The sequence below is a fragment of the Catharus ustulatus genome, chromosome 8 (assembly GCF_009819885.2).
Source record: "Catharus ustulatus isolate bCatUst1 chromosome 8, bCatUst1.pri.v2, whole genome shotgun sequence".
In the NCBI taxonomy this organism is placed as follows: Eukaryota; Metazoa; Chordata; class Aves; order Passeriformes; family Turdidae; genus Catharus; species Catharus ustulatus.
In genome coordinates this window covers 27697732-27710616 of record NC_046228.1, presented here as the reverse complement: position 1 = coordinate 27710616, position 12885 = coordinate 27697732, and the positions used below count along the sequence as shown (strand labels likewise).

Sequence of the window (12885 nt, the reverse complement as noted above, 5' to 3'; positions counted from 1 at the left end):
TGGCAAACCTAGATGCTAAGAAGGGAACGAGGAAGGTTTTGCCCTTGCTGTCAACACAGGGCTGAAATGATTTATATTACACTATCAGCTGATGCCTTTCAGAGGTAAGTCCTGTACCTTTACAGTAGGAGATGTGTCTGCAATCTGTCCTGATATGCCAAAGTTGAGGACAGATAACATAACTACTGTCAGTCCTTGAGACAGCAGCTGATGTGGATGGAGATTATGGCCCTTGTTTCAGGTCAGTCCTGGTGCATGCAGGCACTGAATTCCAATATTTTTAAACTCACTTCATTGCTTTAACCCTTAATCCCTGCTTGGTACATTGGATGAAGATTTCAGACAATAAAGAGCAATTTCCATTCCAAGGATTTGCCTCATACAGCAGAGTTTTGAAGGATTTTTTAAATTGATAAAAAAACATTCACTGTGTGTCTCAGAGAAGTGAAGAAACAACAAAGGCATTCTTTAGAACCAAGACAACTCATGAATGACTAAACAATTATTAGCAACACTGTAGCTATCCCTTAAAAAGATCTGGAAAAACATGAATCATTTAAAAATGCAGAATATGCATTTGACCCCATCTGTTTTTGAGAATGAAGCATTATTCTCGAGCTGAGTTCAAAACATAGACCATGGAGAGGCCTGGGCAGTCTGCTCTGCTGCTCAGGACACCCCACATGGCATGGTCTTCCCAGGACTTCTCCAGACAAGGTAACCTGATCTTCAGCTGCAGTTAGAAAATATTTCCAGCCAGGGCCCTCAGCAGCTATTCAGTCAGCAAGAAGAAGAGAAGACTGTGTAAGACCATAACAGAGATGCCAATTTTTACAAACTCTTGTGAGTAAGTGGCAGCCAAGTCAGCCCTGAGAGCTCAGCACAGGAGACCCTTGTAGGAAGGCTGGTACCAGCCCTGGGGCTCCCCAGGAAGTGCCTGTTCCACCTTTGAAGAGGGCTGGGGGCAAGCTCAGGGGTTCAGCAGCTGTTTCTGACCCCAGCAAGCACCTGCCCAAGCGCAGCCTGCCCAGAGGAAAAGCCAGACAGGAGGGGACTGGAGATTCTCCACACTATGTGCAGTCTGCACGAGCGTCTGGGGTGCAATTCAGAGCCCCCTGGGACACACAGAGCTGAGCACGAAATTCAGTTTCCAGCTGGAGAGGGGAGGCTGCCTATGCTGGTTCTTCCCTCAACAAGGAGACAGCAGAAACTGGGGAACAAGGGCCATGTCAGGGCTGGTGGCAGCAGGTGACCTGCAGCCACACTGCCACTGACCTGCTGCCTCAGCTCTGGTGGAAAGGCAGAAAAGAGAACACAATCTATTAAAAGCATCTATTTATCCTCCTCCAAACACTTTTAAGTATACTTCCACTTTCAGAGACCAGAAAGTCAAAGGAAGTAGGTTATAATAATTAATAGTAATTAACAGTTAAGTATTAATTAATATTAATTACATAAAGCTTCCATAATTAAATACATAACTGTTTCTCACACAAGCAATGAACCACTCCACCAAAAATCTTCTTAGACCAGACAGAAAATAGATGTATTTCACTTTGATATGAGATAACAAAGAAAATGTTTGATCTTCTCTGTGCACAGAGTGTTCAACATGTATCCTGATGCAACAAAGATGAAGAGCTTTTAAAATTATTTCCTTGATGGTCTTTACAATAAACATATGTCAGCTGCATTATCTAAATTTACTCTGTGTTGATTATAGTTATATGAAATTGTTCTTTGTTTTTCTTGAGAGCTGACCTGATTTAACAGCAGGGAGGCATTGTATTTGCCAAATGGAAGACCCAGGTTCGGGAACAGATTTGATTTCCCAGGCTTCTTGCCAGAGAAAACTGAACATGTCATACAGGTAATTTATTTAGTCACAGTAGGGGAGGGAACAGAGAAGTGAGAACAGAGGGAGAGAACAGCAGAGCTGAGCCATAAACCCCTGCAGAGATCACCAGCCAGCAAGCTTTGCTGTCACCAAGGGTGAGAGCAGCAAACCACACGGGGCTGTGGCAGAACAATTTACTTGCAAACCAGACAGAAGGAGACAAAAAACAAAGCCCTTTCTGATGGGAGGTTGCATTCAGAAAGTCACTTATTTGTGCAATTCAGAGCTGATCACCAGTTGTATAACAGGAAGAACCTTCATTCAGTGACTGGCAATAATCAAAAGCTGCTGCTTATGAGCAGCAGAAAGACCAGAGAGGCAACAGATCACAGCAAATGGGCCTCCTTATCGCCCAGCGCAGCCCACCAAACACAGCTGAAATAGCTCAAAGACCATTTCAGCTGAGGCATTCTCACAGTGTTTTGTAGTTTGTGTCCATGGGTTAGATTGAAGAATTAGTCAATATGCTTCCACATTCTGATATTTTTGTCGATTGATTATGTTCTGCCTGAAAGCATATGCTACTTAGTAAGTGTGTGCTCCTCTTGCCTCTCTGGTTTGAGATTGCAGGCAATAAAAACTGGAATGACTAAAGGAAAAAAAAGGTTTCATGTTTTCTGAATTGCTTTCTTTAGTCAAATTACAGAATGTGAAACAGATCATGTCATTTCTAATAGAAGATTGTTATTACACAAAAATACAATGGATTCCAAGAAGTTCAGCCTCTCCACAATTACTGCATTAAAGGGTGAGAATAAGCTTTCAGCACATAAAGAAGGAAGGTATTACTTTTTACATGAGTAACACAATGGGGAACAACAACATAAGACTCCATTAAAAAACTCATTAGCTCTTAAGGCATCTCAAAATTCCTTAGCAAGGGAACATTCAAGGATTATACAATCTAGGGAGAAAACTCTGGTGGACCACTTTTTTTAAATTTTATTTTAAGGATTTCCCCCAAATTCCTACAATTTCTTGCACAGAAAACTAACATTAGAAAAAAGATGCAATTTTCTGTTTAACTTCACAATAGATATAGATTTGCAGCAACAACCAAATATCCTTGACTCCAGGACTGAGTAAATGGCTAATCCTGTCTATCAGTTGCAGTTTCAGAAGAATTCAAAAGAACATGAAATTTTTACATAAAAATTTCTTAACCCTGAATCTTAATTTTCTTATAAGCTGAATACATTTGATTTGAAATGTTTTGGTCCACATCAAACTACCAACAACATAAGGGAAAGGGGAATCAAAACACCTTGAGAACTTCAGTGAACTTCACCTACTATAGTTATGGTAGTATACATTTAATATTCTTATACCTAAAATGCTTCCATATTCATTTATGTTGCAGATATCTTTCTTTAGACAAGTTTTAAGAAATAAGGTTTTTAAAGTATTTCTTTCACAGATGAAAAGACAGAAATGTTCTGGTAATCCTGCCCCAGATTTTACTACCATTTAAACAGAAATAGATATTAGTTAACCATGCTGAGAATTACTTTATCAGCATCAAACTTCATTTTAAGAAGATACCAACATTGTACAAACCATAGAGTAAGAAAGGTGCAGTCTAACATGATGAAAACATGAACACCATCAGACCTTAGAATAAATCTTCATTAATCTATTTTAGCCAATTAAATCAGGTCATGGTACTTGTTCAGCGTTGGCCTCCATCAACAGACCATCTCTCAAGCTTATTGTTGGATTTCATTTAAGTTTTCCGAATTATTGATTAACCCTGTTTGTAATTGTTCTGGTGAAGTATCTCTCCTAACCTATTGTTTTGAAGTCTGCTTTCAGAGATGCCCTTTTACACATCTGCTTGGTATTCTACATCTTGAACGATGATTTCCATCGGTGTTTCACAAGACACTGCTTTCTTCTCCATCTATTGCCTCTAATTTTACTCTCACATCATAGCAATATATACAAAACTCTCTCATTCTGTGACCCACATCTCTAACTCCACATACATTCCATTAAGACCACACTTAAGCATGAAAAAGAAGCTATTAATTTTCAGACTTGGCCTTATCCACAGGACATTTCTCATCAGCAGGACTCCTCACGGCACCTGAGACAATGCAAGATTTCTACTTTGCTGCCATCATCCTTCAGGTCTTGCATTTCTACCACTGCTTCCTGTACTTCCTAGTTCTGAAGTCAGGTGTAGATGGCAAAATCCTGATTTGGCACCATCTTCATGGGGATATTTGCATTAAGAGCTTGATCTCAGACCTCTGTAATTAAATACCTCTCTCTCCAAACCACTGGGGATTAAAATACTCCAAGAGAAACTTATCTTGCTCCTGGCAATGTGACAACATAACCATCTCTCAGCCTCTCTTTCAGCGATTTCCTATTATCAGAAAAGGGTAGAAAGTTGTCCCTTTGTTTCTTCCATTATCAGTAGAGTATCTGCCAGTGTAATTTCAGCTCTAACAATATATCCACCTACTGGCATTCACACTGCCTCTTCAGACTTCAATATCTTTCTGTCTCTCACTTCTGGGCATCACCATCCTGCCCACTCTGGACACCCTTTCATATTTAATAAATCCTCTTCAAGTTTTTAGTTGAATTTTTTCCTTCTCTTTCAGTTTGACTAACCCTTAGGAACTCTTTACTGCACTGCAAATAGAGAATCATCCAAATCACAAATAACTTAGATTTTTTAAAAAATCACTGTCTGAAAATTGAGAGGCTGTTGCCTTTCTGCTTGGAAAGATTTTTAAAGGAAGGAAGATAACTTCAGACACGCTGTATTACTCTGCAATGAAGTGATTAACTAAGTTGGCACTTAAGTGTCTGTGATTAGGTTTGAAAGCCACCTTCCTGCTGAGACAAGGGACTTCATGCTTGCCTCAGTACTACTGCCTCAAGTCAATCTGGCAGAAAACTAATTTTTCACATTATTTATCTTTGAAAACCAGTAGGGAAAAGAAATTGTCACTAAAAGTCTAGAGAATACAGCAGATTCTGGGGAAAAAACTCTGGTTTTGGGAACATAAATCCTAATATTCCATGAGATTATCAAGGCCTGTAATATCTACTGAAAAAGCATAGATAGCAGATCTACCAACTGAACTAGCAGGCAGATGCAGAATGCAATGTGCTATATACAAATCAACTATTGTATTATTTATGGGTATAAAATTTAATTAGCAGTTCAGTTCATTAGTCAATTTATAGATAAACAGAGACATGTAAAATTTTGGGGTGAAACACTAGAGCAACCAAGAATACAGAGATAAAAATGTATCAGTTAGGAAAACTGTGCCTGAATCAAGGTGTAAGGTCTGTGAGAAACACACCCACAGAGGTATTCTCAAATTAAATTGAAAAAGTCCTTCTGGAAGGTTTGTTAGAACACTGAAATGAGATAGAAAAGACAATGATGCAAGCAGAAAGACTGCATCCACCAAGCAATATTAGAAACTCAAGAGGATGATGATACAATTCTTCCAGATAAAGCCAAAATAGCACAAACCACAGATATGTTTTCACACATACCTAAGTAAAACCTGAATATTCCTGCTGTAGTACATGAGAAACTTCCACGAAGTTGGGCACAGGCCCACAGTTAATTCAGTCATCCAGAAAAATGGCAAAAGACTATTATCTATTTACATTTTACTTCTCTTTGGGCCTCAAAAGGCCTTGAAGTTTAATGCTTTTGTGCAAAACCAGCTGATCAGGCAGAAAAAAATTATAGAATAATCTCATCTATGTCACTGAGACTGCCTCCATTAAAATATTGATTTATCCAAAGATTCTCCTATTATTGGTGTATTAAGAACAACATTAAAATTAGTTATCTGAGCACTCACTGAACCTCATTCTTCACTAATTGGGGTTGCCTGAAGAGTAATATATTTCTTGCTTCACATTTTATGACATTTTTTACTCTTCAGCTTCTTTCCTTAACTGAGGAAGGCAATTCATAATGAGTTTGCATCATTTGCACTTAATGACATGGTATACAGTTGTTCTTTCTTTGGATACTCAGCAATAAACATATTTTTCTTTGTTTCATTTCTGTAGGATTTCTTAACCATTATGTTCTGTACTTACACTATGCTTCTACAAATAACAGAATTTATTATTTTTATTATGAAATCTACACAAAGCTATAGTTACTTGTCACATAATGACTAATACAAAGAAAAGATAAAGGCAGACAGCAAAAACATTTTATGAAGTACTTTTTTTGCTGTAACACCTTATATGTTAGTCAGGATGGATATTTCCTACTCCATTATCAAAACAAAATATATCTCAGAACAAGAAAGAAAATTCACAATTTCTCCTCTGTGGTTTGATTAAAAATAAATAAATGAATAATAAAATAAATAAAAAGGAAAATCAAGCCAACCAAAGCACCAAAATACCTCAACTTAGCTGTGTCTATCTTTTGGATAAAATGTTTGAGAACAATAAATATTCCCTCCCTCCTTCTGTATCTGAGAAAGGGCAGGACAGGTGTACAGTAATTCATACATTCATGTGTGCACATAAGAGTTCAAATAAACATTATGTCAATATATCTGACAAAGCAGCATCTGATAAACATCTCAAAAGCAAGGAAAACATGAAGATTTTAAAATGTTTAGCAAAAAAAACTTAGAAAATTGCTTCTAAAGGTCATCCCCCAATTTTTGGGTAGTCTTTCTATTGTTTTTCCATTATTCAAGGAGGAGCAATAAGGGAGTAAGTTGCTGGGGTCAGTAGCTGGCTCCATCCCTCCAGGTTCAGGGGCTGACAGGGGCCTTGTCACTGCTCAAGAGAAGCAGTTTTTAGATCTCCAGCTTCCTTTCAACTCTATGATTTACAACCTGATGTCTTGTGGGCCAATTCTCAGCATGTATAAACTCTCAGAGCTCCCCTGGCATTACCAGAAGTGTCCTTTACATCTAAATAATTGCCACTGTGCCTTGTTTGCTCCATTACCCCCTTGGCTCAGCATTTTCAGTACACTCTCATTGTTGGCTGGCACACACACAGACAGCTTTTGGTATGAAGGTTGCAAAATGCTTTCATTTTATAGGACCTATGATGAACACCAAAATGGCATAAATCCTTTTCCTAGCATTCTTATTAACTGTAACAATTGGAGATTTAAAGGAATATCACTGGAAAGATGAACCAAAAAGCCAGTTTCTGTGCAGGACAACATTCTTTGTGTCAGCACTAACCCAGTAAACCACTGACTGCCATCCTTGAAAAATTAACCAGGAGCATGAAGAGCAGCAGTCTAGACCACTCTTCTGCTTGCATTTATGCAGACAAAGACATCATTCCAGAAGGGTAGGTAATATACAACAGAGAATGAAAACTAGAGTTGTGGCATTCATTTAATTTATGGGAGTGTATTAATAACTCCTTTCACCCTTTGATGGTCAAAATAAAACACCAAGTGCAAGTAACACACTGCTCTACTGATAACTCAGTTTAGTTTCTTCACAACTGAGTGATGCCATCAAGTGGTCAACAAATGCACCAGTTGTTTTCCAAGTAAGGTTTTTGGGTTAATCTTCACTGAACACGCTGCATTTTGTGTAGAAAAGCTATTGCCGTGAAATCGGCAAAAAGCCACTCCACTGATAAAAGTGCATTAATTGAGAGCACTAGTGAAGATAAGAGATGGCCTTGTTTTTCCAAAAGACAGCTCTGATACTGCTCTCTAGCTCCTCCTAAGAAGGTAAGAGTCTCTGAGAGCACAAACAGCCTTCTAACTGCTTTAGAGTTGATTTCTACTATTGGTTTTGCTGTTGGGTGGATCTAGAAGACCACACTAGGAAAGATTGCATAATGTAGGTACTTAAAGTATTTAAATGTTTTAAAAAAACAATTTAGCATTGTGAGTGGTTAAGGATGTGCAACCTCCCAGAATTTATACCTTTTGTAGCTTTCTCAATTAATAATAAAAAGATCCTTAAAGCAGCTAAATAGAAATTTCATGGTGCCAAAATTCTGCAGAATAACTGTACTTGTGTTTTCTCAACAAAATGTAACTCCATTAGTGAGGACTTGCTCTTGGAATTGTAGTTTGGCATGATTAAAAATGTGAATAAGCATTTCTGGTAATTTTGAATGGTGCATGGTTCTACAAAACTACACATTAATCACAATGGCATCAACACTATTTTAAGGCACTAGGTAGAACTGAATCAGTTTTGACTTTTTTTTCTTTTTCCCCTTCAACACTAGTTCTGAGGTAGAATTAACTGCAAACCATCTCAATTATTCACGGGACATAACTGCTTTTCTGAACACTGCATATTTGATCTCTGTTCTTTGCAAGTTCTTCAATAATTATGTTTTCTTTTGCCCTTCAACACAGAATGAGCTGCACTTTCTCACCCTCTGCTTTTTTCCCCAGCCTTTCCTGACAAGCCAATGACACAAAGGTATTTTTTACATCCTTGTTAGCATTCTGCAGGGATGCCTGACTTTGTTGCCTCCTTTGGGACTATTTTACTTGTGCATGTTGAGTATTATTTTAATGTCAGTGTGGCTCAGGCTCAGTCTGAGCACGCACAAAAGGAAAACACTCTCCTGCCATCTACAAAAAGCAGACAAACAGGGTGATTACAGATAAGCTGATGAAACCTCCCATTCTTTGGTGTTGAGGAACACATTTGGATTTGGAGCAGCATTGATAACCAAGGAACACATTAGCCCTGCTTGCCTGTCTAAAGATATCTATGCACAAATAGGGTCAACAGAAACTTCCATTTGGGGGGAGGCTTAAACTCTTCACCTTTGCATCACACCTTAAGCGAAAGCAGGAGGGATGAGCACCAGCCTAAGCCTCCTCAACTCCTTCTGCACTACTTACAGAAGATTGCTGTTGTTTCCCCAGCACATTAGGAGCACGTGCCACTCACTGCACACTCCCACTCATGCAGACATTTTAAGCAAACCAAAACACTGACGCATGATCTTCCCAATCTGCCACTGTGCTCCCTAAAGTGCCTACTTGAAGACAACAAAGTCAAATAACCCCAAACATCTCTCCAAAGCAGCACCTCACATTCTCAGACTTTAAGGAAGACTCTGGGGCACACATAATGCTATTGAGGCTACTGCATTACAAAATTATATGAGGCTCAAGGTAAGTTCACAAATACCATTGTCTCATGCACAGACAGCAAGTCCCATACTCCAACAAGCAGCTCCAGAAATGCACAGCCCTAAAACTTATCCTTATTGTCCCATCTACGACCTTCCCCCTCCCACAGCTGTTGCTTCCAGCAGCAAAGAGGACAGTGATATTACATAAGGCAGAGGAGACACCAGAAATCATCACACAGCCAGGGAAGCACAGCCGTGGTGAAGGAGCCCACTTATCTTAAACAGCATTCATTTATTTATGCCAACTGCTGAAAAACTTGCAGTGTTTATGAATCTAGTTGTGACTCAGGATGTATTTATAGCATATTTATCGACAAGCTTTAGGGGTTGATCTATTGAAAGATCTCTGCAATGTATCACATACTTACAACTGCATCCAAAGATTATGCAAATATCCCAAGCCTAGCAACAGTCTAAAGCTGCTATGTCATTTTCTAAAATCAACTTTAAAAGGAACACTTTCTCCTTTCCTCACTCATGAAAGACATAACAAATGCCAAAATTATTTTTGCTCATTACTAAGGAAAGGTTCATGTCCTCACTCAGCACTAGTATTCGTGATATAAAAACCACTCTGCTTGCAAATCTCAAATCCCCCATGGCCATCCAGTGCTATAAACTGGGTAGCATTAAAACACTGCAAATATGTGTTTTCCAGTTTTCTTTTCAGCAGTTGTCACTGAGTAACTTCAGACACCACACACAACTTGAACACCTACTAAATCTACTTTCAATTATTGGAGTATTATTCTGAATTTCTCTCTCTCCTTCAGCCCTGCATGAGACAAATCAGGGGAAAACACCAAAATTCACAAATTGTCAGGACTTCTCATCTGAATACAAGAAATTAGCCAGTTGTTCAAATGTGTTTAACACCTGGTAGCTCCCACTGTGAACCTGAGGGCAGATTTTCAAAAAGCCTCAACATTAACACACTTCCTTACCAGAGGCTACTGTAAGACCAGGCCTCTTGTTTTGATGTTTAAATGAGACCTGACCTCTTGAAAGTTTTTCCCATTTTCAACCAGATCCTTTTTTTTAATTTTTAAAACTATATCAGCCTCTGTCTCTGAGGATAGACAGGTATTACACTGGGGATAACCAGGCTTACCTCAAACCAACAGAAATGCAGACTATTTCTTTAATAATATATTATTAGAATTTTTTTTTTAAATCAGTCTAATTATAACTTGCACCTAAGGTTTCTCTCCACATGAAAGTCACTCTATGGTAGACACTAATTCAGACTCGTCTCAAAGAAGCCACATAGAAAAGATCTGCTTTTAAAACACCTCACACATTCCATAGGAAGATATTGCTTCACTTAAAGGCTCTACTTTCAGCTGTTGTGCAATTCCTTCAACTGCATCTGATTTCAGCAACCAGTAACTACATTATATATATACTATATATCTATATGTGTATATATATAATCAGAGTGGATAGATAATACAGGGTAACTCGAGGCCTGGAGCATGATCTATACAGAAACACTGTATTACACTTCTTATTAGGTCCTACTTAGGCTTTATTACTGAGAACACTTAACTGGATGTTATGTTTCATGTTTGCATTCATATAATCTCATTATGTAACATCTTCAGGTAGCTTTCTTAGTCACAGACTAAAACCGAAATAATTTTGCCCCTGTCCTCTTACCACTGTATTTGAATGTATTCTAGACAAGACCAAGAGAGACACTACTACACTGTGGTCAGAGGAACAACTGAAACATTATCATGTGGGGACAAGCAAGGAATTCAATATTGCACCTTTCTGAATGTGTTTCTACAGGGCTTTGTAACATCAATGAGCAATGCTCGTGCAGAGAGCTAAACACAGATGGAAGGAAAATGCTTAAACTAACAAGATAAGCCTCATAATGAAGAAGCTAGTGCCTAATTTCAAGCTGGGCACACAGATTGATTTAAGGAAAAGATGCACCTCAAATATTAGAGCAGAAAGAGGAGGTCAAATATCAATTTTTTTTACCAGTTAAAAAAAATTATGTAACTTGTTAGAAAAGTTAATTTATAATTAAAAGTACGAATGAGGAATTTTGTCTGTTTGTTCATAGGTCACTAGCTTCTCACTAAAGGCATTCATTATTGGATAAAAAAAAATTTCTGAGAATATGTATTATAGTTGTATGCTCAAGTCATAAACCAAGTAAAAAAAAAAATCAAATGTTAGAAACCCACAACATCTAGAGACCTCTTGCAAGCCTCACATTGTCCCAAGCATTAGGAAATTTTACTGTGAGAAACACTCAAATTCTAGACTGATAAAAATCAAGGATCCCACAGACAGCACAGTGTCAGCTTGAGAGCCTGGACATCCTGACAAAAGCCATGGTATTCCCTGCAGGGTTGAGGGGAGTTTCTTCAGTCAACATTGTATGATTGTTATACTCTGATTTCTTCTCTTTTTACTGCACAACATCTTTATAAATCACTGTCTCATCCAGAACATATCCTATATACACCACCTAAATTGTCACATTCTTCACAGCATCTATTATTTTCTCATAATCACTGAATTGTTTTCTTAAAGCAATCTGACTATAAGGTATGGGGCTGCAGGGAATCGCTGCCCAGGCCTGGCAGTACATCACCCTCTTTGTCTGATGGATAATAACCTGCACAATTGACACTGTGGGCTTTTGAAGCTTCCCAAATCTCTCCAAAAGTGAGGCACTGCCTTCTGAGGTTAAATCCCTAGACACATCATGAAGGTACAGCCTCAGAGTTCTAACACAGTAGCCTGGTTCTGCAGACTCCAGGGTTACTGTTAGCTCTCCAGCCTTCCCAATTTAATTCAAATTACCATTTCCCAAAGATCCAATTTCATGAACATTAGGCCAGAAGACATTTGTCCATTCAAGGATCTCTAGCTGTGCAAACTCATACCATAGATGTAGAAAACACCTTGCCCCTCCCCACATCACCTAAGGTGAGTTCCACACAGCTCTTGAGCATTTTCTATAGCATTAATTATGCATGCAGTACTATGAACCACTTGCATTTTGGACCTGATTCATCCCAGTAACTAGCTACTATGAAATCCAATTAATTTATTTCCTCACAGGCTGAAACTATTTTGTGCAACCAGGAAAACTGCCTCCTGGATAGACATCTCAGCTGATTTCTCAGGGGGGCTTTTGTCACAGAGGCTCTTCATTTTCACATGGTAAGAATATTTTGATATAGTCCAAATCTACATCTTGAGACTGTCTGTCTGTCAGACAATGACCTTGCACATTTACTAGTCTCAGAAACTCCATGGAGACCACTCTTATTTTCATATATATATTTAGACTGACAACCATTTCTCAGTTCTACGAGAGAAAAGTGATGGGTTTTTATACTACAGCAACAGGTTTCCTTAGCTGTAGAGCCCAAGGCTCAATGTATTATCATCCCTGGCCACAGCACCAACAGAAGGTGTTAATGAAGCCCAAGATTGAAGCAGGGTTCAAGTTTGGGGGAAGTCTGGCTTCTTGTACACTTCACACAATTCCATCTAGGTGTAACAAAGGCACATATCAAATGTTCCTTCCTCACAGCCCTCTCCTAGTGCAGGGTGGCTGCCTACACCAGACACAGGTTGGAAACCCTGGAGACCAAGGCCAGCTACAGGGACAAATTGCTTCCTCTGTTCCCTGAGCTACAGCAAAGCCCAGCAAGGTGTTAAAAGTGAGTTGCAGGATGGGACCCTGCTGAGCAGGGCAGTCATTGCTCTGTACATTTAGGCTTCCACCACACAGAATCTGGGCAGCAGAGAAAAACACATCTTCTCACTACCACTCCATGTCCCTTTCCAGTCTAAAAGACATTTCT

At 38.8% G+C, this 12885-nt stretch overlaps 1 protein-coding gene across 2 annotated transcripts in view; it reads right to left on the bottom strand.

Annotated features, from left to right (window-relative positions):
• The window catches only part of GRID1 (glutamate ionotropic receptor delta type subunit 1), a 488806-nt gene that overhangs the window by 293163 nt on the left and 182758 nt on the right, over nt 1-12885 (bottom strand). The window lies entirely within an intron of this gene.